We start from the raw sequence: 24,469 nt of genomic DNA, 5'->3' as shown, positions 1-24,469 counted from the left end.
AAAACTATCCCCTTGAAATGCCCTAAACTCCTACGAAAGCCTTGTCAAATATGAGTGCTTGGGAAATAGATCAATCGGCTTCTAATGAGCGTTGTTTTAGGTTCACAGTATAGAAGGGTCATAAAACTTCCCCTGGAAATGCCCGAAACTCCTACGAAAGCCTTGTCAAATATGAGTGCTTGGGAAATAGATCAATCGGCTTCTAATGAGTGTTGTTTTAGGTTCAGAGTATAGAAGAAGGGTCAAAAAACTACCCCTGGAAATGCCCGAAACTCCTACGAAAGCCTTGTCTAGCTTGGCTGGGAAATAAAGATCAAATCGGCTTCTAATGAGTTTTGTTTTAGGTTCATAGAAGAAGGGAAAAAAACACCCCTGAAATGCCTGAAATATGAGTGCTTGGGAAATAGATCAATCGGCTTCTAATGAGTGTTGTTTTAGGTTCACAGTATAGAAGAAGGGTCATAAAACTACCCCTGGAAATGCCCGAAACTCCTACGAAAGCCTTGTCCAATATGTGTGCTTGTAAAGGAGATCAATCGGGCTCTAATGATTTTTTTAAAGTTCACGGTACAGAAGGGTCGAACTACCATCAGGGTCACAAATTTAAACCACCCCTGGAAATGTCCAAAACTCCTACGAAAGCCTTGTCAAATATGTGTGCTTGTAAAGGAGATCAATAATAAAAATAATAATGAGTGTTTATTTTAGGTTCACGGTACAGAAGAAGGGTCATAAAACTACCCCTGGAAATGCCCGAAACTCCTGTCAAATTATGAATACTTGTCCCATATATGTCTGTGTGAAAAAAGGTAGATTAGAACGTCACAGAAAACAGATAACGACAGGTTCAATGGGCAACTATCTGCTTGAGTCAACGCTTCGCAGCCCACGCCGAACGGGACCCCGAGAACGAGGAGTCAGTTCAGTGTGGCGGCAGCCGTCGGGGAGGAGGGTACCGTCGCTTGTGGCTCAGGAGGCGCGGAAGAAGGGTGAGTAAACGTTCAACTTTTCATCAACGTTTATCATTGCAAGCGAGGGTGTGATATGGTAGGCTTGATATATAGAGAGGAAGGGAAGTTTAGACCGTATGGGGGATGGTAGAACAGTTTTTTGTCTGCATAACGAAGGAAAACAGGAAAGGAATGACAACTTAAAAGGGAATGTGTTAGAATTATACTTTTTATACGTTTTAAGAATATAGCAACGGTGTGTGGTGACAGGGTTAGGAAGAAAGGGATGGTGGTAGAACAGTATTTTGTCTGTATAGCGAAGGAAAACAGGAAAGGAATGACAACTTAAAAGGGAATGTGTTAGAATGATACTTGTTAAACGTTTTAAGAACATAGCAACGGTGTGTGGTGACTGGGTTAGTACAGAGGAAGAAAGGGTGATGGTTGAACAGTATTTTGTCTGTATAGCGAAGGAAAACAGGAACGGAATGATAGAACTTAAAAGGGAATGTGTTAATACTACTTGTTATACATTTTAAGAACATAGCAACGGTGTGTGGTGACAGGGTTAGTACAGAGGAAGGAAGGGTTGAAGGTAGAACAGTATTTTGTCTGTATAGCAAAGGAAAACAGGAAAGGAATGACAACTTAAAAGGGAATGTGTTAGAATGATACTTGTTATACATTTTAAGAACATAGCAACGGTGTGTGGTGACAGGGTTAGGAAGAAAGGGATGGTGGTAGAACAGTATTTTGTCTGTATAGCGAAGGAAAACAGGAAAGGAATGACAAAACTTAAAAGGGAATGTGTTAGAATGATACTTTTTATACGTTTTAAGAACATAGCAACGGTGTGTGGTGACAGGGTTAGTACAGAGGAAGGAAGGGGTGATGGTAGAACAGTATTTTGTCTGTATAGCGAAGGAAAACAGGAAAGGAATGACAAGTTAAAAGGGAATGTGTTAGAATGATACTTGTTAAACGTTTTAAGAACATAGCAACGGTGTGTGGTGACAGGGTTAGTACAGAGGAAGGAAGGGATGGTGGTAGAACAGTATTTTGTCTGTATAGCGAAGGAAAACAGGAACGGAATGATAGAACTTAAAAGGGAATGTGTTAATACTACTTGTTATACATTTTAAAAGGGAATGTGTTAGAATGATACTTTTTATACATTTTAAGAACATAGCAACGGTGTGTGGTGACAGGGTTAGGAAGAAAGGGATGGTGGTAGAACAGTATTTTGTCTATAGCGAAGGAAAACAGGAACGGAATGACAAAACTTAAAAGGGAATGTGTTAATACTACTTGTTATACATTTTAAGAACATAGCAACGGTGTGTGGTGACAGGGTTAGTACAGACTGAGGAAGGAAGGGTTGAAGGTAGAACAGTATTTTGTCTGTATAGCGAAGGAAAACAGGAAAGGAATGACAACTTAAAAGGGAATGTGTTAATACTACTTGTTATACATTTTAAGAACATAGCAACGGTGTGTGGTGACAGGGTTAGTACAGAGGAAGGCAGATATGGTGGTAGAACAGTATTTTGTCTGTATAGCAAAGGAAAACAGGAACGGAATGACAAAACTTAAAAGGGAATGTGTTAATACTACTTGTTATACGTTTTTAAGAATACAGTGACGGTGTGAGGTGGCAGGCTTACTATACAGGGAGGAAGGGACATGTAGGGTGCAGGGATGATGGTAGAACAGTATTTTGTCTGCATAACGAAGGAAAACAGGAACGGAATGACAAAACTCAAAAGGGAATGTGTTAATACTACTTGTTATACATTTTAAGAACATAACAACGGTGTGTGGTGACAGGGTTAGTACAAAGGAAGGAAGGGATGATGGTAGAACAATTTTTTGTCTGCATAACGAAGGAAAACCGTAAAGGAATGACAAAACTCAAAAGGGAATGTGTTAATACTACTTGTTATACGTTTTTAAGAATAGAGTGACGGTGTGATGTGGCAGGCTTACTATACAGGGAGGAAGGGACATGTAGGGTGCAGGGATGATGGTAGAACAGTATTTTGTCTGTATAGCGAAGGAAAACAGGAACGGAATGACAAAACTCAAAAGGGAATGTGTTAATACTACTTGTTATACGTTTTTAAGAATACAGTGACGGTGTGATGTGGCAGGCTTACTATACAGGGAGGAAGGGACATGTAGGGTGCAGGGATGGTGGTAGAACAGTATTTTGTCTGTATAGCGAAGGAAAACAGGAACGGAATGACATAACTTAAAAGGGAATGTGTTAATACTACTTGTTATACGTTTTTAAGAATAGAGTGACGGTGTGATGTGGCAGGCTTACTACACAGGGAGGAAGGGACATGTAGAGTGCAGGGATAATGGTAGACCAATATTTTGTCTATATAGCGAAGGAAAACAGGAACGGAATGACAAAACTTAAAAGGGAATGTGTTAATACTACTTGTTATACGTTTTTAAGAATACAGTGACGGTGTGATGTGGCAGGCTTACTATACAGGGAGGAAGGGACATGTAGGGTGCAGGGATGATGGTAGACCAATATTTTGTCTGTATAACGAAGGAAAACAGGAACGGAATGACAGAACTTAAAAGGGAATGTGTTAATACTACTTGTTATACGTTTTTAAGAATACAGTGACGGTGTGAGGTGGCAGGCTTACTACACAGGGAGGAAGGGACATGTAGGGTGCAGGGATGATATGGTAGACCAATTTTTTGCCTGCATAACGAAGGAAAACAGGAACGGAATGACAAAACTTAAAAGGGAATGTGTTAATACTACTTGTTATACGTTTTTAAGAATACAGTGACGGTGTGAGGTGGCAGGCTTACTATACAGGGAGGAAGGTACGTCTAGGCTACAGAGGGGATAGTGGAGCAGTTTTGTCGGTATAATCAAGAAAATAGTGTCGGAATGTGTAGAAACGAGAGAATATGAGTTAATGTTTTATAAGTGTTAAGAGGAAATGCGATAGAAGACAGTCTTATAGGTGATAACATGTACGGATAGCCTTTAGATATACTACACAGGGAGGAAGGAAAGTTTAATACGAAAGAGGGAAGGGAGAACATCTTAATTAGTGTCAGCATAACGAAGAAGAAAGCTGATACCGATACTAACAAATGGCCGATATTTTACCGATACCAATACTTTTTTTTACTTTGATTACATATCTGTAAGGTTATGAGATTGTAGTGTTACTTGGATTGGTCTTGAATCGCATAATAAATAAGCTAGTAAAGTATTAAGTATCGGCCATATTTTCACCTTCCCGATACCGATACTACAAATAAAGGCCGATACTGCCGATAACGATACCGATGCTGCAAATAAAAGCCGATACTACAAATAAAAGCCGATACTAGAAATAAAGCCCGATACGGATACTAGAAATTAAAGACGATACTACCGATACCAATACAAATAAAGGCCAATACTGCCGATAACGATACCGATGCTGCAAATAAAAGCCGATACTACAAATAAACCCCGATACCGATACTAGAAATAAAAGACGATACTACCGATACCAATACAAATCGTGGCCAATACTGCCGATACATCTTTAGTACTCAAGGAGGAAGGGAAATGTAGGTCGTGGAGAAACTTAGACTTGAGTAGACTATTAATTGACGTATTGGTAAAGATCCGGTATTGTTTCTGGGTATTAATGATGTTTTGGTAAAGATCCGGTATTGTTTCAGGCTTTTGGTGAAGATCCGGTATTGTTTCTGGCTATTACTGATGTTTTGGTAAAGATTCGGTATTGTTTCAGGCTTTTGGTGAAGATCCGGTATTGTTTCTGGCTATTACTGATGTTTTGGTAAAGATCCGGTATTGTTTCAGGCTATTGGTGATGTTTTGGTAAAGATCCGGTATTGTTTCTGGCTATTAGTGATGTTTTGGTAAAGATCCGGTATTGTTTCAGGCTATTGGTGATGTTTTGGTAAAGATCCGGTATTGTTTCTGGCTATTAGTGATGTTTTGGTAAAGATCCGTTGTTATTTCAGGCAATTGGTGATGTTTTGGTAAAGATCCGGTATTGTTTCTGGCTATTGGTGATGTTTTGGTAAAGATCCGGTATTGTTTCTGGCTATTAGTGATGTTTTGGTAAAGATCCGTTGTTATTTCAGGCAATTGGTGATGTTTTGGTAAAGATCCGGTATTGTTTCTGGCTATTAGTGATGTTTTGGTAAAGATCCGATATTATTTCTGACTATTAATTGATGTTTTGGTGAAGATTCGGTATTATTTCAGGCTATTAGTGATGTTTTGGTAAAGATCCGGTATTATTCCAGGCTATTAGTGATGTTTTGGTTAATATCCAGTATTGTTTTTGGCTATTAGTGATGTTTTGGTAAAGTTTTGGTATTAATTAATCCAGGCTATGATGTTTTGGTAAAGTTTTGGTATTAATCCAGGCTATTGGTGATGTTTTGGTGAAGATTCGGTAGGAATTTCTGGCCATTATTTCTGACTATTAATGATGTTTTGATAATGACTCGGTATTATTATCAAAAGATGGGAATATTCTGAACTTTACTTTGCTTACTTTACACCGAACATTCGTCATATACCCCTTTCAAATATCCGATCCAAGGTGGTCATTCTCTACACTTTTGAGACGTGGAGATATCGAATCGGTACACAGAGATACAATAGACGTGTTATTGAGTTTGAGTTTTATCTGCATTAGTTGGGCGCCTAACTGACTAGAATGTTATGAATGGCAACAAATTCGAAGGTTATGTATTATTTTAACAGGAAACGTGTATTTAAGGAAGAAATGGAGTATTGAGTGGCGGTAATACCTTTTTTTCCCTTAGTTCTATCAGTTTTTCTTCTTTTTCTTCTTCTTTTTCTTCTTTTTCTTTTGCCTCTGCTTTTTCTTCTTCTTCTTCTTCTTCTTCTTCGTCGTCGTCGTCTTCTGCTTCGGCTTTTTCTTCTTCTTCTTCTTCTTTTTCTTCTTCTGCTCTTTCTTTTTCTTCTGCTTCTTCTTCTTCCTCTTCTTCCTCTTCCTCTTCTTCTTCTTCTTCTTCTTTCCGTAGTCGCCACATTCATTTTAGGTTTACTTTCTATCAGTTATATCGGTTTATCTGCTGTTCTTCTAGTACTTTTGTCTTGGTTATTATTGATCTTAGTTTACCAGGTGCTTATACATCAATAAATAACAACCGTGTATTGAAGGGACACGCCGAATTCTTACATCTCAAACTTATGGAACCGGAGGTGAAGAAATGGATACGGGAAGTAGGCCAAGGACATGTTCAGGAATAGTAAAATCCTTATCTATTCCTCCCTCCCTCCCTCCTTTTTTTTTCCATCGTGGCAACACACACACACACACACACACACACACACACACACACACACACACACACCTTCCGGCCATGAAAAAAAAAGTGTTAGGTGTTTCTTAAGTCCTTATCTATTCCTCCCCCTCCCCCTTTTTATATTTTGCATCCTGGCAATACACACACCCACCTTCCGGTCATAAAATAAAGTAGTGTTAGGTGTTTCTTAAGAGTCTTGTGTACTTATTTAAGTGTTCCACTGTTCTGTCTGGAATGCTAATTTTTTTCGTATTTCCTCTTAATATTTTCTTGTATGATTGTATTTATTTATTTTTATTTGGTTTTGTTTCTATCTTTTCGTATTTATGCTTCTTTGTTTATTTTCGATTTATATTTTTGTTATTTTTTCTTTATTTTTCACTTTATCATGTTTTATTTATTTGTATATTTACTTACTTTATTTACTTATTTTGCTGTGTCATTTTGAAGCTGCATGACTGTCTGGGTAGGAGTCTTTTTTTTTTTTTTTCTCGTGTGTGTGTGTGTGTGTGTGTGTGTGTGTGTGTGTGTGTGTGTGTGTGTGATAAGATTAGTGATTCGACTGTTTTTTTCTCTCATTCTTCCCTATTTCTTCTCTTTTTATGTATGTCGTGTTAAGTCTGCATTTAGGATCTTCGATAAAAAAATAAAAATAAAGGAAAAAGCAAAGGAATGGAAGACAGGAGGAGGAGGAGGAAGAGAGAAGGCTGGGCAATGCATGTTCGTGTGTGTGTGTGTGTGTGTGTGTGTGTGTGTGTGTGTGTGGTTACCTGCTGTTTGTTCAGGTTCCTCTGTGTATTTGCCTCAAGGGAATGGTGGAAGCGAATGATTTGCAGATCGTAAAAGAAAAGAAAGAAAAGAAGAAAAAAATACCAAGTTCGTCTGTTACTTAATGAACTATGAATAATACCAAGTTCGTCTGTTACTTAATGAACTATGAATAATACCAAGTTCGTCTGTTACTTAATGAACTATGAATAAAGGTAGATATAACCAGACATATATATGGAAAATTAACCGTATTATATAGAGGAAAGAAATTAAAAGATAGGCTACAGAACCACTGATAGAGGATAGAGATACTAGAGAAATAGTAGAAATAGACAGATAGAAGATAGATAGATAGAAATAGAGAAAGAGGATAGAAATAGAGGAAAGGAAACGTTACTGAACCACTGATAAAAAGGATAGATATAGAATTTTATAGATAATAGAAATAGTAGAATAGAGACAGATAGAAGATAGATAGATAGAAATAGAGAAAGAGGAGAGAAATAAAACGCTATTGAACCACTGATAGACATTAAATAAACAAACAGCTATACTTGAAATAATAAAAAGTAAGCTGCAGTAATGTTTTAAACCTTTGCATTAGCCTACTAGCATTACTCCACCCGAAATTGACCTTTTTTGGGCCACTCTACTTTTCTCTATTATGGGAGCGGTGAGTAGCGGACTTTTTTCTTCTTCTCTTTATTGCACTTTTTGTTGCCCTTGAGCCGTCTCCTTTGCTGTAAAAAAATGAAAATAAAATAGCAACAATGAAAGTTTATAACCCGGATGTCATTCCTGCCCTGTGTCCCGACCCACCACAGACTCAAGGGCCAGTGCGACGGAGATGAGCACAGAGGTCACGCGCAGCTGTACGCACCATATGCCCCGAACTTTACTTTGAACAATGAATGAAGAAATAAGTAATAAGGAAAGTAATGTTAAAAAATGAAGTAATAAGTGAAATAATGAGAAAAAGTTGAATTCCTGCTGTATAAACTTTGAATAGATCTTAATAATAGCGTAACAAAAAAAAAGAATGTTTGAAAGAGTTAAACCCGTATCTTTTATCAATGAGACCAAGCCAACAATACAAAGTTAGCGTGCGTAAGTGAGCGAGCCAGTCAGTCAGTCACTTGGTCAGTCAGTGAGCGTGCGTTGGTGTCAGTCAGTCAACCATTAGTGTGTGTGTGTGTGTCAGTCACTTGGCCAGACAGCTATTGCGCTCATGAATAATACAGGACAGTTTCTAGAGGCCATTCTTGCATATTGAATACGTGTAGCCTACCTCGTGACACAGAGAGAGAGAGAGAGAGAGAGAGAGAGAGAGAGAGAGTGGATTCTGTTATACTACACAAATATCTCCCCCCCCCCTCTCTCTCTCTCTCGTGGAATGATCACCAAAACGAGAATGTCCTTGAGTTTTAAACGTTTCATTAATAAAAGATGTGATGGCGATGTGAAATGGAGGTTAGTGGGTGGAGGAATACTCTCTCTCTCTCTCTCTCTCTCTCTCTCTCTCTCTCTCTCTCTCTCTCTCTCTCTCTCTCTCTCTCTCTCTCTCTTAAGTAACTACCACATTCACCACCATTTTCCTTGTTCTCCCCCCCCCCACTCTCTCTCTCTCTCTCTCTCTCTCTCTCTCTCTCTCTCTCTCTCTCTCTCTCTCTCTCTCTCTCTCTCTCTCTCTCTCTCGTTACTAAGCCCTACATAATTATTGATTGGCTCATCGACACACACACACACACACACACACACACACACACTCTTCAAGGCCCAATATGAAGGAGAGGAGGATAAAGTCACCCGCATTCCCTTAAGTAAAAAGTTTCCTTACTTTACTATGATTGGGAGAGAAGTGGAGGGAGGGAGCGAGGAGGCATCATATAGTTCTTTCAGTTCGAAGAAAGACGAAGAAAAAAGCGTTAAGTATAGCCTGGTGCCTGTTATTGGTTCGTCAAATCACGACTCACAAGATCGAAGACATGTCACTCGTTGGTAGCATACAGACATTGATTGGTAGTAGAGTTATGAAGTCGTTATATATCGTCATACACCGTTGAAAGCCTTTATGTTATCAGTATCCACGTATTTTCTTTGTTATAATTTCACTTACGGATTAGAGTGACATTGTGGATATTAGCGTTATCTCGTCTTGCATCTTTTTTTTCTTTTTTTTTCATCTTTTAGCTTTCCTCGTAATCTAGGTGTACCAAATCACATTATTATTAGTATTCTTTTTAAGGTAATCAGGAAAATATAAATCATTCGCCCAACCTGTTAATTTAAGTATAATGTCTTACTTCATTTGTTTTAGCTTTACAATTATGTCTTTTTTTCATCTCTTTAACTCTCCTCGTAATCTAGGTGTACCGAATCACATTATTATTAGTATTATTTTTAAGTTAATCAGGAAGATATGATTCATTCGCCCAATCTGTTAAGTATAATGTCTTGCTTCATTTGTTTTAGCTTTACAATTATGTTTTTTTCGTCTCTTTAACTCTCCTCGTAATCTAGGCGTACCAAATCACATTATTATTAGTATTATTTAAGATATGATTCATTCGCTTAATCTGTTAAGTATAATGTCTTGCTTCATTTGTTTTAGCTTTACAATTATGTTTTTGCCCAATCTGTTCAGTATAATGTCTTGCTTCATTTGTTTTAGCTTTACAATTATGTTTTTTTCATCTCTAACTCTCCTCGTAATCTAGGCGTACCAAATCACATTATTATTATTATTATTTTTAAGTTAATTAGAAGAATGATTTATTTCGCTTAATCTGTTTATATATGTCTGCTTTCATTTGTTTTAGCTTTACAATTATGTTTTTTTCGTCTCTTTAACTCTCCTCGTAATCTAGGCGTACCAAATCACATTATTATTAGTATTATTTTTAAGTTAATTAGGAAGATATGATTCATTCGCTTAATCTGTTAAGTATAATGTCTTGCTTCATTTGTTTTAGCTTTACAATTATGTTTTTTTCATCTCTTTAACTCTCCTCGTAATCTAGGTGTACCGAATCACATTATTATTATTATTATTTTTAAGTTAATTAGGAAGATATGATTCATTCGCCCAATCTGTTAAGTATAATGTCTTGCTTCATTTGTTTTAGCTGTACAGTTATGATCAGGGTTGTAACATTTAATTCTTATTTTTACAGTAGATGCAGCAGCTCAAGGGCGAAAAAAAAGGCCTGTCATGTACTGCGTCTGTAAAGATATCGATTGAAGATTGATAGAGAGGCAACATTGCGGCGGCGGAATTTAATTAAGAGGTAGAAGACTGTCACGAAGAGGAGGGGAGTTGATCACGATTTTATTTTTATTTTTTAACATTAAAGGAAGCAGCTCATGGGCAAAACTGAGAACAAGAAGAGCCCACTGTTTATATTCTTTAGATAAATCCTGAACATATGCCCGTTCGCCCTGTCTCATTAGCGTAATATGTACAGGGTCAGTGCGATATGAGGGTTACCATAGTTGAACCACTGAAAGAGAGGATGAGCAGTTTTAGGTTGGCTGCCCGGACTGGGATTCGAACCCAAGCCGCAGATACGTAGGCTAACCACTTCACCAAGGAGGCGCTAAGTTGTGGATATACCAAATAACATGGCCATTGTTATAATCTCTTAAACATAACCTTAAATACGGCCCTTACTCACAGGCCCCCAGATACGTTGGGTAACCACTTCACCAAGGAGGCGCTAAGTTGTGGATATACCAAATAACATGGCCATTGTTATAATCTCTTAAACATAACCTTAAATACGGCCCTTACTCACAGGCCCCCAGATACGTAGGGTAACCACTTCACAAAGGAGGCGCTGTTGTGGATATACCAAATAACATGGCCATTGTTATAATCTCTTAAACATAACCTTAAATACGGCCCTCACAGGCCCCCAGATACGTTGGGTAACCACTTCACCAAGGAGGCGCTAAGTTGTGGATATACCAAATAACATGGCCATTGTTATAATCTCTTAAACATAACCTTAAATACGGCCCTTACTCACAGGCCCCCAGATACGTTGGGTAACCACTTCACCAAGGAGGCGCTAAGTTGTGGATATACCAAATAACATGGCCATTGTTATAATCTCTTAAACATAACCTTAAATAATATATCCCCTTGCGTCCTAGCCCATATGTTAACGGTCTCATAAGCATCAAAAGAACATTCAGTCTGCTATGTTTCATCTGTTTCAAGCTTCATTTGTTTCCTCTTGTACAATATGGACATCCAAAAGTAGATTAAAAAAACTAACAATAGGTTGATGATGGCACGAGAATGACATTGTGGATATTAGCGTTATGTGTCGTCTTTCATGTTTTAATTCTTTGTTATAATTTCAACTACGGATTAGAATGACATTATGGATATTAGCGTTATGTATCGTCTTTCACTTGTTTGTTTTAATTCTTTGACCTAATTCCACGCACGGATTAGAATGACATTGTGGATATTAGCGTTATGTATCGTCTTTCACTTGTTTGTTTTAATTCTTTGACCTAATTCCACGCACGGATTAGAATGACATTATGGATATTAGCGTTATGTATCGTCTTTCACTTGTTTGTTTTAATTCTTTGACCTAATTCCACGCACGGATTAGAATGACATTGTGGATATTAGCGTTATGTATCGTCTTTCACTTGTTTGTTTTAATTCTTTGACCTAATTCCACGCACGGATTAGAATGGCATTGTGGATATTAGCGTTATGTATCGTCTTTCACTTGTTTGTTTTAATTCTTTGACCTAATTCCACGCACGGATTAGAATGACATTGTGGATATTAGCGTTATTTGTCGTCTTTCACTTGTTTGTTTTAATTCTTTGACTTAATTCCACTTACGGATGAGAATGACATTGTGGATATTAGCGTTATGTATCGTCTTTCACTTGTTTGTTTTAATTCTTTGACCTAATTCCACGCACGGATTAGAATGACATTATGGATATTAGCGTTATTTGTCGTCTTTCACTTGTTTGTTTTAATTCTTTGACCTAATTCCACGCACGGATTAGAATGACATTATGGATATTAGCGTTATGTATCGTCTTTCACTTGCTTGTTTTAATTCTTTGACTTAATTCCACTTACGGATTAGAATGACATTGTGGATATTAGCGTTAGGTGTCGTCTTTCATTTGTTTTAGCTTTACTCGTAATCTATATAGGTATACCGAATCTCATTGCTATAGTATTCCTTTTATGTTTAAGTTCAAGTTAAGACAAGTTATCATACACATTTACCCCACGTCTAGCAATAATAGGAATTACGAATATTTAAGGTTCAAAAGGAGAAATACAAAACAAAACTGATAAACTATACTCTTGAAAGCCTCGAACCCATTCCAGCCTTCACAATGCATGGCCAGCACGTCGAATGCATGATGACCTTGAGTTGGACGCGTGATGCGGGTCCTGAATGCTTTGTCTCGAGTCATGCGTGCTGTGGTGTGTGGTGTCCATAGGGGGGAGGCGGAACATGACCAACGCTACCAGAGTGTCACACCACCCATATTGTATTCGCCATTTTAACGCTCAAAACCATCGCACCTATACAGATACCGATACTTATTTGTAGTTATTGTCAAAAGCGTTAATTGTGGATGTTTTTTGTAATTGTTATGCGTCAGGAACCGGAAAATACAGTGGGTTGAGGACGGCAATCTGGCAACGTTGACTGGATGTGGTAAAAGTGTGTGTGTGTGTATGTGTGTACGTGTGTGTGTACGTGTGTGTGTGTGTGTGTGTACGTGTGTGTGTGTGGGTGTGCTTCCTCGGGCCGTCTTTAAGCCATTGTTTTTTTGTGTGTTTGTTTGTTTCTTTGCCTCAGTTAGTATCGCCTCCCTATAGCGTTTTGTTTTGTGTTTCTCCTTTTGAATTGTAAGCTTTCGTGATTCCTGTTAATGCAAGAAGTGGTTGGTGAATGTAAATGTATCAGCGGACCTTCTGCTTATATTTACTTAGTCTCCTCATTTGTTCGCCTCCGTCAGTATATCATCTTTCCAGCGTTTTGTTTTGTATATCTTCGTTTCGTATATCTCCTTTTGAGCTTTAAGCATTCGTAATTCCTATTAATGTGAAAGTTTCCTTGGACTATCCTCAACTACCTACTGTTTATTTTACTCTTCTTCTTTTGTTTACTTCAGTCACTCGAATTTCTATCATTTTGTTTTGTGACTCCTATTAATGCAAGAAGTGTTTAGTGAATGTGAGTGTATTAACTGACCTAGCTGCTTATATTTACTTAGTCTCCTCTTAAGTTCGCCTCAGTATCATCTTCCTAGCGTTTTGTTTTGTATATCTTCGTTTTGTATATCTCCTTTTGAATTTTAAGCATTCGTAATTCCTGTAAATTCAAGACGTGTGGTGAATGTGTGAGCTTCCTCGGACAATTTCAACCTGCTTTTTATTTTGTCTGTTTTTTGTTCGCCTCAGTCAATATCATCTTACCAGCGTTTTGTTTTGTATTTCTATGTTATGTATTTCTCCTTTTGAAGTATAAGCAATAAGCATTCGTAATTCCTGTCATTGCTAGACGTGGGGTGAATGTATATGTATCCTCTGCCCATTCTCAACTTACCGTTTATTTTCTTAGTCTACTTTTGTTCGCTTCACCAAAACCGCCTAATTGCCAGTGTTTTGTGATGTTTTATTTATCTTTATTTTTTATTCAAGTCTTGCCCTGCTCTTGAACCATAAGCACCATTAATTCCTGCTAGTTGCCAGTGTAATGTTTAACTAATTTTATCGTAGAATGAAAGACCGGCAGTTTGGTGCTTGAAAGAGAAAATCGATCAGTTTACAATAGCAGGATTAGTAGAGGGTTCTGTACAATAAGCTCCACATTCTCAAATTTCCGAACCTACACCTACATTTGGTAAGGCTTTGGTAGAGGTTGTTGTGGGTATGTCCATGGATAGTTTTATGAGCCTGGTGATAGTTTGACAAGGCTTTGGTAGAGGTTGTTGTGGGTATGTCCATGGATAGTTTTATGAGCCTGGTGATAGTTTGACAAGGCTTTGGTGGAGGTTGTTGTGGGTATGTCCATGGATAGTTTTATGAGCCTAGTGATAGTTTGACAAGGCTTTGGTAGAGGTTGTTGTGTTAGTATTTCCATGGGTAGTGTTATGAGCCTAGTGATAGTTTGACAAGGCTTTGGTGGAGGTTGTTGTGGGTATGTCCATGGATAGTTTTATGAGCCTAGTGATAGTTTGACAAGGCTTTGGTGGAGGTTGTTGTGGGTATGTCCATGGATAGTTTTATGAGCCTAGTGATAGTTTGACAAGGCTTTGGTAGAGGTTGTTGTGTTAGTATTTCCATGGATAGTTTTATGAGCCTTGTAATAGTTTGACAAGGCTTTGGTAGAGGTTGTTGTGGGTATGTCCATGGGTAGTTTTATGAGCCTAGTGATAGTTTGACAAGGCTTTGGTAGAGGTTGTTGTGGGTATGTCCATGGATAGTTTTATGAGCCTGGTGATATAGTTCGACAAGGCCTCTGCAACATGAGGGTTAAAACCACTCAAAAGAACCCGACTTATCTTTGTGGTTTTGGGAAATAGTGATGCGAGTTGAAAGCGTCTGAGTATACGGGTTTCAGAATGGCCAAATAAGTCAGGAATGCTGCTTATATTGTTGAACGTGCCACATGTTTCAACAAGGAACTAAACCAACCTTCGTAAATAGATTAACCTCATGATCGGAGAGCCATGTGAAGCGCCAAGATTCTCTCTCTCTCTCTCTCTCTCTCTCTCTCTCTCTCTCTCTCTCTCTCTCTCTCTCTCTCTCTCTCTCTTCATTGTTACAACTTTGTCCATTGTCCTATTTTATTCTCTCTCTCTCTCTCTCTCTCTCTCTCTCTCTCTCTCTCTCTCTCTCTCTCTCTCTCTCTCTCTCTCTCTCTCTCTCTCTCTCTCTCTCTTCCCCGAACGTACATCACATCTGAACTTCACCAAGCAAGGCACCACCCAAGCATGCAGAGGAAGCTAACTGACAATTAAGTTGCTCGTCTTGAATTATAAAAGTCTCTCCTTCAAGAATAAAGACGAAGAAGCCGTACTTGCCAGCCTTGCCGAACTGCTCTTTGGGATACGAAATAATGGAGAGCATTTATTTTTTTCTTCCTCTCTCCACGGTGTAGCGATTAGCGTTCCTAGGTACGAATTAGCTGGTTTCGGATTCCGGCCCGGGCAGTCAGCGTTCAACTCACCCAGCTGTTCATCCTTACTTTCGGATTGGTCGGTAAATGGATGCCCGGGAAAACCTGGGGAAGGTAAACTGTGGTAACCCGGATGTCACGCTGGCCCTGTGTCTGGTTATTAAAGTGACTGAGGCTAAAAGATAAACCTGAAATTGACCTGTTTTTCGGCCACCTCTTTGGATTCTTTTTGTGAGCAGCGAGTAGCAGGCTTTTTTTTATTATTGTTTACTTTTTTGTCCCCTTGAGCTGTCTCCTTTGTTGGAAAGAGAAAAAAAAAAACGATGGATGTAAACTCTTGTCTTTCAAATCAAGTTCAGGCTATGTAACGGAATTCGAAACTGATCCCGGTTGTGAGGCGGAACAAAAAGAAACAATGAGGGGAGGATTAGGGTAACAATGGGTTCTCTCCTACCACAGACTCAAAGTGCCAACGGGCGGAACGGAGATGAGCACCGAGGCGAAGCGCAGCTATTCCGTATGCTCCCAACCATACCTTTACCTTTTCTTCATGCTGTTATGTTGTTTATGTTGTTGGAGTAAGCATCATATCTGTATTTATTTATTATTATTTTTACAGTAAAGGAAACAGCTCAAGGACAAAAAAATTATAAAAAAAAAGAATGAAGAAAGCCCGCAAATCACTTATCCTACAAAAAGAGTTGAGTGTCCATAAGAGAGGTCAATTTCGGGGGAAGAGGTGTCCTGATACTCTCCTATGTCTGGTATGTACGTGTAATGGGGTCGTTTCAGTTGACATAACTAGCAATTTTCTCTCTCTCCATGATATTGTGTTGCAGTAAGTGTAGTGCATGGAGGTAATAAGGGTCGTATTTTGAGACATTTCGCCGCCCAAGAACACATATTTGACAAGGCTTTCATAGGGGTTGTGGGCATTTCCAGGGGTAGATTTATGACCCTGGTGGTAGTCTGACCCTTCTTCTGTACTATGAACCTAAAGAAACACATATTTGACAAGGCTTTCGTAGGAGTTGTGGGCATTTCCAGGGGTAGTTTTATGACCCTGGTGGTAGTCTGACCCTTCTTCTGTATTATGAACCTAAAGAAACACATATTTGACAAGGCTTTCGTAGGAGCTGTGGGCATTTCCAGGGGTAGATTTATGACCCTGGTGGTAGTCTGACCCTTCTTCTGTACTATGAACCTAAAGAAACACATATTTGACAAGGCTTTCGTAGGAGCTGTGGGCATTTCCAGGGGCAGTTTTATGACCCTGGTGGTAGTCTGACCCTTCTTCTGTACTATGAACCTAAAGAAACACATATTTGACAAAGCTTTCAAAGGAGCTGTGGGGATTTCCAGGGGTAGTTTTATGACCCTGGTGGTAGTCTGACCCTTCTTCTGTATTATGAACCTAAAGAAACACATATTTGATAAAGCTTTCGTAGGAGCTGTGGGTATTTCCAGGGGTAGTTTTATGACCCTGGTGGTAGTGTGACCCTTCTTCTGTACTATGAACCTAAAGAAACACATATTTGACAAGGCTTTCGTAGGAGTTGTGGGGATTTCCAGGGGTAGTTTTATGACCCTGGTGGTAGTCTGACCCTTCTTCTGTACCGTGAACCTAAAGAAACACATATTTGGCAAGGCTTTCGTAGGAGTTGTGGGCATTTCCAGGGGTAGTTTTATGACCCTGGTGGTAGTCTGACCCTTCTTCTGTACTATGAACCTAAAGAAACACATATTTGACAAAGCTTTCGTAGGAGCTGTGGGCATTTCCAGGGGTAGTTTTATGACCCTGGTGGTAGTCTGACCCTTCTTCTGTACTATGAACCTAAAGAAACACATATTTGACAAAGCTTTCAAAGGAGCTGTGGGCATTTCCAGGGGTAGTTTTATGACCCTGGTGGTAGTCTGACCCTTCTTCTGTACTATGAACCTAAAGAAACACTCATTATAACCCGATTGATCCCCTCTTTGACCTTTAGAAATAGCGGATGTGATATGGCTAAGTGTCTTGTAATACCAGACTTAGTAAGAGTGTAGTGTGTGTATGGCTGGCACGTCTAATGGCTCGTTTCACCCATATCTTTCCTTCTGATGTGGGAACCTAATCACGTGGCTATATTCAAGGGGAGAGTTTCAAGACGCCTCTCCACACGAAACTGACCTCATTTCTGGGCTTCGGCAAGTAATATCTAGCGGACGTTTTTGTTGCTGTATTTTTTTTCCCCTTGAGTTGCCTTCCTTGATGTAAAAAAAAGTTACGTTAAGTGTGGAGGAGTTGATTGCCTAATTTGCCTTAGCTTGTAATTAAAGCCAAAAAGAAAAATTGTATCCAGTTCACGAATTCCCTTCCCCCTTGCTGTAACAAAAAGTTACGTTAGGTTTAGAGAAATTGAGCTCCTTTGTATGTAAGTAAATCCAGAAAGAAAAATGTATCTAGTATTCGAATTCCCTTCCTCCTTGCTGTAAAAAAAAGTTAGTTATAGGTTAGGAAATGTTTCGAAATGTTGATCGCCTTCGTGTGCAATTAAATCCACAAAGAAAAAATGTATCCAGTTCACGAATTCCCTTACCCCTTGCTGTAAAAAAATAATAAATAAATAAAAGTTACGTTAGGTTTGGAAATGTTAATCGCACGTTAGGTTTGGAAATGTTAATCGCCTTCGTATGTAATAAAATCCAATGAACAAATGGGTTTAAGCGGGTTGGAACAGGGTTGGAATGCGTATATGTGGGTTTAAATGCAGTTAAGAGAGTCTGAATAGGTTTAAAATAGGGTTTATGTGGATGTGGAGTTTCTTTAAATGTCACTCTAAGTTCGCGTTTATTCCCATCCCCGAGGTGCCGTTTCAGCGAGCAGTCAGTCGATGGTCGCTCGTCACTGAATTATTTGAAGTTTCCTAATGTCGGCCCGGCGAGTCAGCTTTATTTCAGGACTCGCCTCTGACGCACATATAGAAAGACCAAGAACCAAAGTAGAACACGACTCATGAACTTAAGATTCTATTACTGCTATTAATACGCCATTCTCCTGTCCTATCCTTTTCCCTGTTCTTCATCTCTTTATTCTTCATCTTTCTCCTCTTCTTCTGCCATCACATCCCCCTCCTCCTCCTCCTTCTATTACTACTCTTACTACACCATTCTCCTGTATCCTTTTCCCTGTTCTTCATCTCTTTATTCTTCATCTTTCTCCTCTTCTTCTGCCACCTCCTCCTCCTCCTCCTCCTCCATTTCTCCCGTACTGTATATTTTTTTCTACTCCTATTCCAACTCCTCCACCGCCATACCATTTCCTTCTCCACCTCTTCTTCTTCTTCTCCTTCTCTTCTTCTTCTTCTTCCTTGACATATCCGGCTAATTAGTGATTTGATTAGTCTCTTGACAATTGTTATTATTCTCTCTCTCTCTCTCTCTCTCTCTCTCTCTCTCTCTCTCTCTCTCTCTCTCTCTCTCAGGTTCACATTTGTATAGCTTTTCTTTTTTACATCCTGTGATAAAGAAAGCAATAGTCATCATTATTGTTATTTGAGGCAGGTGTGTGTGTGTGTGTGTGTGTGTGTGTGTGTGTGTGTTTTCCGCTTCCAAGGCCATACCGTCACTAGAGTCATCCAACCTCCTCCGCCACTGCTTCCTCCTCCTGGTTGGCTTCATCGGACGAGTCTTTAATAATAAATCAGAAAAGGTAATATTAAAACTGTATAATTCGCTGGTTCGACCCCATCTAGAGTACTGTGTGCAGTTTTGGTCTCCCTATTACAGAAAAGACGTAGAGAAGTTAGAACGGGTTAAACGGAGAATAACAAAAAGGATGCTTAGGTTGAGAAATTTATCTTATTAACAGAGGCTTAAAGAAGTAAATTTATTCAGCCTATCAAAGCGAAGAATGCGAGGCGATCTAATAGAAGTTTTTAAAATGTGTAAAGGATTCAGTGATATTAATGCGGAAGATTACTTTACAATTAATCGATCAAATAGAACAAGAAGAAATAACAGTTTCAAGATGTGATAAAAGATTCTCGTCGCACGAAGCCACTGTCCCCAAGGCCCGGTGTCCTGACCCTGGGGTGACGTGACGCGGGCCATGTGAGATGACGCAGGGCGAAGAAGGCTTGACAGATTACCACTTGTCAAAAGCAGAAAAAAATCTTTAGGTTAATCAGTAATTTGGTACTTGTATTTGTACTTGAATTAGCGATATCTTGATGTAATCGTACTTGAACTCGAGTAAAAAAGTGTACATGAACCCAAGCCTGGTGTGTGTGTGTGTGTGTGTGTGTGTGTGTGTGTGTGTGTGTGTGTGTGTGTGTGTGTAACGTTCACACTTGACTGAATGCGATTGATGTGTCTGAAATGTGTTTATCTTTGCCCTGGTAAAGGTTTGATAATTCTTCACGTTGGTTTGACGGATCGCACCCACTAGCCTATTATAGAACACCTTTTTTTATATACATGTTGACGTAGTAGAAATCGCGTTACTCTCCGCCCTTTGCAAGTTTTCTGATATTTATGGACGTATTTTGGCGAGTTTGCACACGAGAATTTGTTTGCCATCGGAGAAAGCGACAGAAAAAAAGTCAGATATATGTTTTTAGTGTTGCGTTTCTCCTCGTTCTTATAGATTCATGGTTATTTCTAATTCACAGACGGAGAGGAAATGTTAGTGGTAGTAGTAGTAGTAGTAGTAGTAGTAGTGGTGGTGGTAGTAGTAGTAGTAGTAGTAGGCCTATGTCTCGTCTCTTCTAATAGCCTACCACATCTCTCTCTCTCTCTCTCTCTCTCTCTCTCTCTCTCTCTCTCTCTCTCTCTCATTATAGTTCTTCCTGTTTTTTCCTCATTTTCTTTTCCTTCTTTTATCCTCATTTTCCTCTTTCTCCTCTTAGCTAATTTTCCTCCTTTTCTTCCCCCTTTTCCTCCTTTACTTCTTTTCTTCTTCTGTCCTTCTCTCCTTTATTTTCTTCTTTCTCCTTCTCATCTCGACCTACTTTTCTTCTCTCATTTTCTCATTCTTCCTTTTCTTAACCTTCCTCCTTTTCTCTCTCCTTTTATTCCTTTTCTTTACTTCTCATTCTTTTTCTTTTTCTCCTTTTCTTCCTTCACTCCATCCATCTATCCTTCCTTCCCTCCCTCATTCCGTTTCTTTTCTCTCCTCTTATTCCTTTTCTTTACTTCTCATTCTTTTTCTTTTCTCCTTTTCTTCCTTCATTCCATCCATCTATCCTTCCTTCCCTCCCTCATTCCCTTTCCTTTAACCCTCGTTCATTCTCCTTCAACTCCTTCCTTCTCTCCTTCTTCTCTTTCTCTTATACCTCTCATTCCTTCTTCCTTTCACTTGCCTCCATCTATTTCCCCTTTTTGAACCCTCCTTTTCAACACCTCCTTCCTGTTTTCTCCCTATTTCTTCTTTTCATTATTTTTATTATTCACGATAATGGACCTCCGCTGTGGCTAACGATTGGGTCAAGGGCCAGTGCTTCGGAAATGAGCACTGAGGCCATGCGCAGCTATAGTGTATGCTCCTAACCTTACCCTTACTCTATTCCTCCTCCTCTTCGTCTTTGTTCTCCTCCTCCTCCTCCTCCTCCTCCTCCTCCCTTCTCCTATAATTCCTTCCCCTTCTGTGTCTCTCCGGCATATGACCACAGATGTTGCGCCGACTAAACGAAACTTTCCAACCTCCTTTTTCTTATCGTTTTATGTATGTCATGTTAAATCTGCATTCAGGATCTTCGATAAAAAAGAAAGAGAGAAGTAAAGGCATGGAAGACAGGAGGAGGAGGAGGAGGAGGAGAGGAGGCTGGGCAATGCATGTTCGTGTGTGTGTGTGTGTGTGTGTGTGTGTGTGTTTCGTGTCCACTCCTCTTGTATTCCTTCCCGAAGTAAAAACCAAGTCGATGTTTGGGTCGTTGGAGAGACACAGAATCCAATACAATCCGGATTCTCTCGAACTTAAGCGGATGCGGACGGTTTAGAGCGGTTACGGATTTTGATTTGAGAGGCCATCCATACGTTATTCTTCATCTTTTTTGTATTTTTTCATCACTTTCTAAAGATTTTTGTGTTAGAATCTGAGACGATCTAGATTCCCAGGGCTTCGTGCGGCTTGGAACGACCCTGTTTTTGTTTTGATAGGCCATTCATGTGCGTGTGTGTGTGTGTGTGTGTGTGTGTGTGTGTGTGTGTGTGTGTGTGTGTGTGTGTTATTCCTCATCCTAAAGATTTTGGATTACGTCGTGTGCGTTGCAGAAAAGAAAACGTAATGTTAGAATTGATATTGCTTTCTTTTTACCCACTTCTACACACACACACGCACACACACACACACACACACAATGGATGGCCTATCAAAACATAAACAGGTTCGTTCCAAGCCGCACTAAGCCGAGTGAATCCGGATTGCCTCGGATTCTGTGTGTTCCCAGGACCCTCCCATCGATTTGGATTTTACAGCATCGTCTTCTATTCTTCCTCCTCGTCTCTCTTTAAACTTCTTCACTCCCTCGTGGAAGATTTACTATGTCACTCTTATCCTTAAACCTTCCAGTCCACAGTCCCTTAATGACCACTGACCAGTCCCCATCATACCCATCCTCAGCCTTATTTACGAAGACTTCATATCTAACTGGGCTTATGATGATCAAAGGCAGGGGCTCCCAACCTTTTTGTTCCTTTGTAACCCTTGGGGATTTTTATAGGTTTCCGTGTACCCTTAAAAATTTTGGATAAAAAAAAACTATGAAACTGTAATATTGTGATACTATTTTACAATGAAATCTTTATGTGTGGACTGATGATATAATTTGAATAACAGTTTTGCTTACTAAAATGAAAAAAAAACCACGACTGTGCAAATTGAATGCAGATTACAACACCATGTATTGCACAGTACTGGTTATTCTCTCGGACACAATGTACCCCCTGAAAAGTGCAAATGTACCACTGGGGGTAGATGTACGGTATACCCCAGGTTGGGAAGCCCTGATCTAAGTAGACTCAGTGACTCCTCCATTACTCATTGCGTGGTCAGCTCCTTAAATTAACCTCTCTCCTTTTCCTCTTCTATTCCTCCTCCTCTACTTTTCCTCCGTGTCCTCTTTTCTCCCTTCCTTCCTACCCTCTCTCATTCCCTCTCTTCCAACCCCTCGTTCTTGCTCTTTCAATCCTCCCATTTCCTCCTTCCCCTTTTTCTCCTTTCCCATCTTCCTTTCTCTAGTCTAGTTTATATACACAGCCACCTGAAAACGGAACACCTCCCTTGCTCTTGTCGATTTCAAGAAAGCGTTTTATCTTGTAAATCACACTGCTGTCATTACTAAGGCCATTGAGTTGGAGCTTCACCCTAATCTTGTCGCGTGGGTGACTGGCTGCCTCATCGCCCGCCAATGCAGTTCTCTCCCAAGGTTCTGTCTCCTCCCCTCAACATCTGACGTGTGGCATCCCGCAAGGCACCAAAATTAGCCCTGTCTGCCTCCTGGTGCTCATCAACGACGGCCTCATTATTATTATTATTATTATTATTATTATTATTATTATTATTATTGTTGTTGTTATTGTTATTGTTACACACACACACACACACACACACAAAGCACACACCGATTGAAATAAGCTTACTCATATTTACATTAACAATATTTATACGTAACTAGAGAGAGAGAGAGAGAGAGAGAGAGAGAGAGAGAGAGAGAGAGCAGTCCAAAGTTGACAAATCACTACATTCTCATTTCCTTTCTTAATTAGGCGACTATCTAATCAGTGAAGATGTGGAGTGTTAATTTTTTGCCCTCCTTGCCTTCACGTGTGCTGGTGATAGTAGTAGTAGTAGTAGTAGTAGTAGTAGTAGTAGTAGTAATAGTAGTAGTAGTAGGAGGAGGAGGAGGAGGAGGAGAAAGAAGTAGTACATCTCACATACAGAACTACATACCTACCTACACACACACACACACACACACACACACACACACACACACACACACACACACACACACACATCTACGAACACTCTTATCTGTCGTTATTGTTCGTTTCCCTTCTCTTATCTTCTTCCTGTCCAGCCTATCTCCTTCCTCTCCTTTGCACCCAGAGAGAGAGAGAGAGAGAGAGAGAGGAAAAATATCAGTAAGAGAAAAGGAGTGGAAGAGGAGGAGGGATAAAAAGGGAGGGAGAGGGAAGGGGGGAAAAAGGGAGGGAGAGGGAAGGAAAAAAAGGGAGAGGGAAGGAAAAAAGGGAGGGAGAGGGAAGAGGGAAAAAAATGGAGAAGCAAGAGGGAAAAAAAAAGGGAGAGGGGAGAGGGTGCTTGATTTTACCTTCTCCCTTTCCCTTCACCTCCCCTCCCCCTATTTTCCTCCCCTCCCTTTCCCCTCCTCTTCCTCTCCTTCCCCTTCATTTTTCCCTCCCCTTCTCTTCGCTTTTTTTCCTCTTCATTTCCTCCTTCCCTTCCGTTCCCTTCATCTTCCCCTCCCTTTCTCCTCCATTTTCCCTCCCCTGCCCCTTCCTCTCCCATCCCTTTCCCTTTCCTTCCTTTTTCCCTTCCTTTCCCTTCATCTTTTTCCTCTCCTTCAGCTTATAACTTCTCCTTTCCCTTCCCTTCCCTTCCCTTCCCTCCCCTTCCCTTCCCCCATTCCATTACTTTCCATCTCTCTCTCCATCTTTCCCTCCCTTCCTTCGTCCCTTCCCATTCTATCCAGCACGTAACCCTTCCCTTCCCTTCCTTACCCTTCCCTTCCCTTCCTTTCCTTTCCTTTCCTTCCCTTTCCCTTCATTATTTTCTTCCTATCCCTTCATCATATCACCTTTCCATTCTTGCCTTCCCCTTCCCTTCCCTTCCCTTCCCTTCCTTACCCTTCCCTTCCCTTCCCTTCCCTTCCTTTCCTTCCCTTTCCCTTCATTATTTCCTTCCTATCCCTTCATCATATAACCTTTCAATTCTTCCCTTCCCCTTCCCTTCCCTTCCTTACCCTTTCCTTCCCTTCCCTTCCCTTCCTTTCCTTCCCTTTCCCTTCATTATTTCCTTCCTATCCCTTCATCATATAACCTTTCAATTCTTCCCTTCCCTTCCCTTCCTTCCCCTCCCCCTCCCCCCCGCTCCCCCTCCCTTCCCTTCCCCTCCCCTCCCCCATTACATTATTAGGCCAAGATTTAAGGGAACTAAGGGACCCATAACTTAAAGGGAAGGTGATGGTTGGGATCCCCTTAGAGAGAGAGAGAGAGAGAGAGAGA

The 24,469-nt window shown here is 40.0% G+C and overlaps 1 protein-coding gene across 3 annotated transcripts in view; it reads left to right on the top strand.

Moving 5' to 3' along the window:
• Positions 1-836: 836 nt before the first annotated feature.
• Positions 837-24,469, top strand: part of LOC126986326 (sodium/hydrogen exchanger 2-like) — a 70,917-nt gene continuing 47,284 nt past the window's right edge. For all 3 annotated transcript variants that reach the window (XM_050842379.1, XM_050842378.1, XM_050842381.1), the window contains exon 1: positions 837-989. The gene's annotated coding sequence lies outside the window, so the exon portion shown is untranslated. The remainder of the gene's footprint in view (positions 990-24,469) is intronic.

Source organism: Eriocheir sinensis, chromosome 61, assembly GCF_024679095.1.
Source record: "Eriocheir sinensis breed Jianghai 21 chromosome 61, ASM2467909v1, whole genome shotgun sequence".
NCBI classification, from domain to species: domain Eukaryota; kingdom Metazoa; phylum Arthropoda; class Malacostraca; order Decapoda; family Varunidae; genus Eriocheir; species Eriocheir sinensis.
Note: the sequence above shows the minus strand (reverse complement) of the source record. Positions and strands in the feature narration are given on the sequence as shown.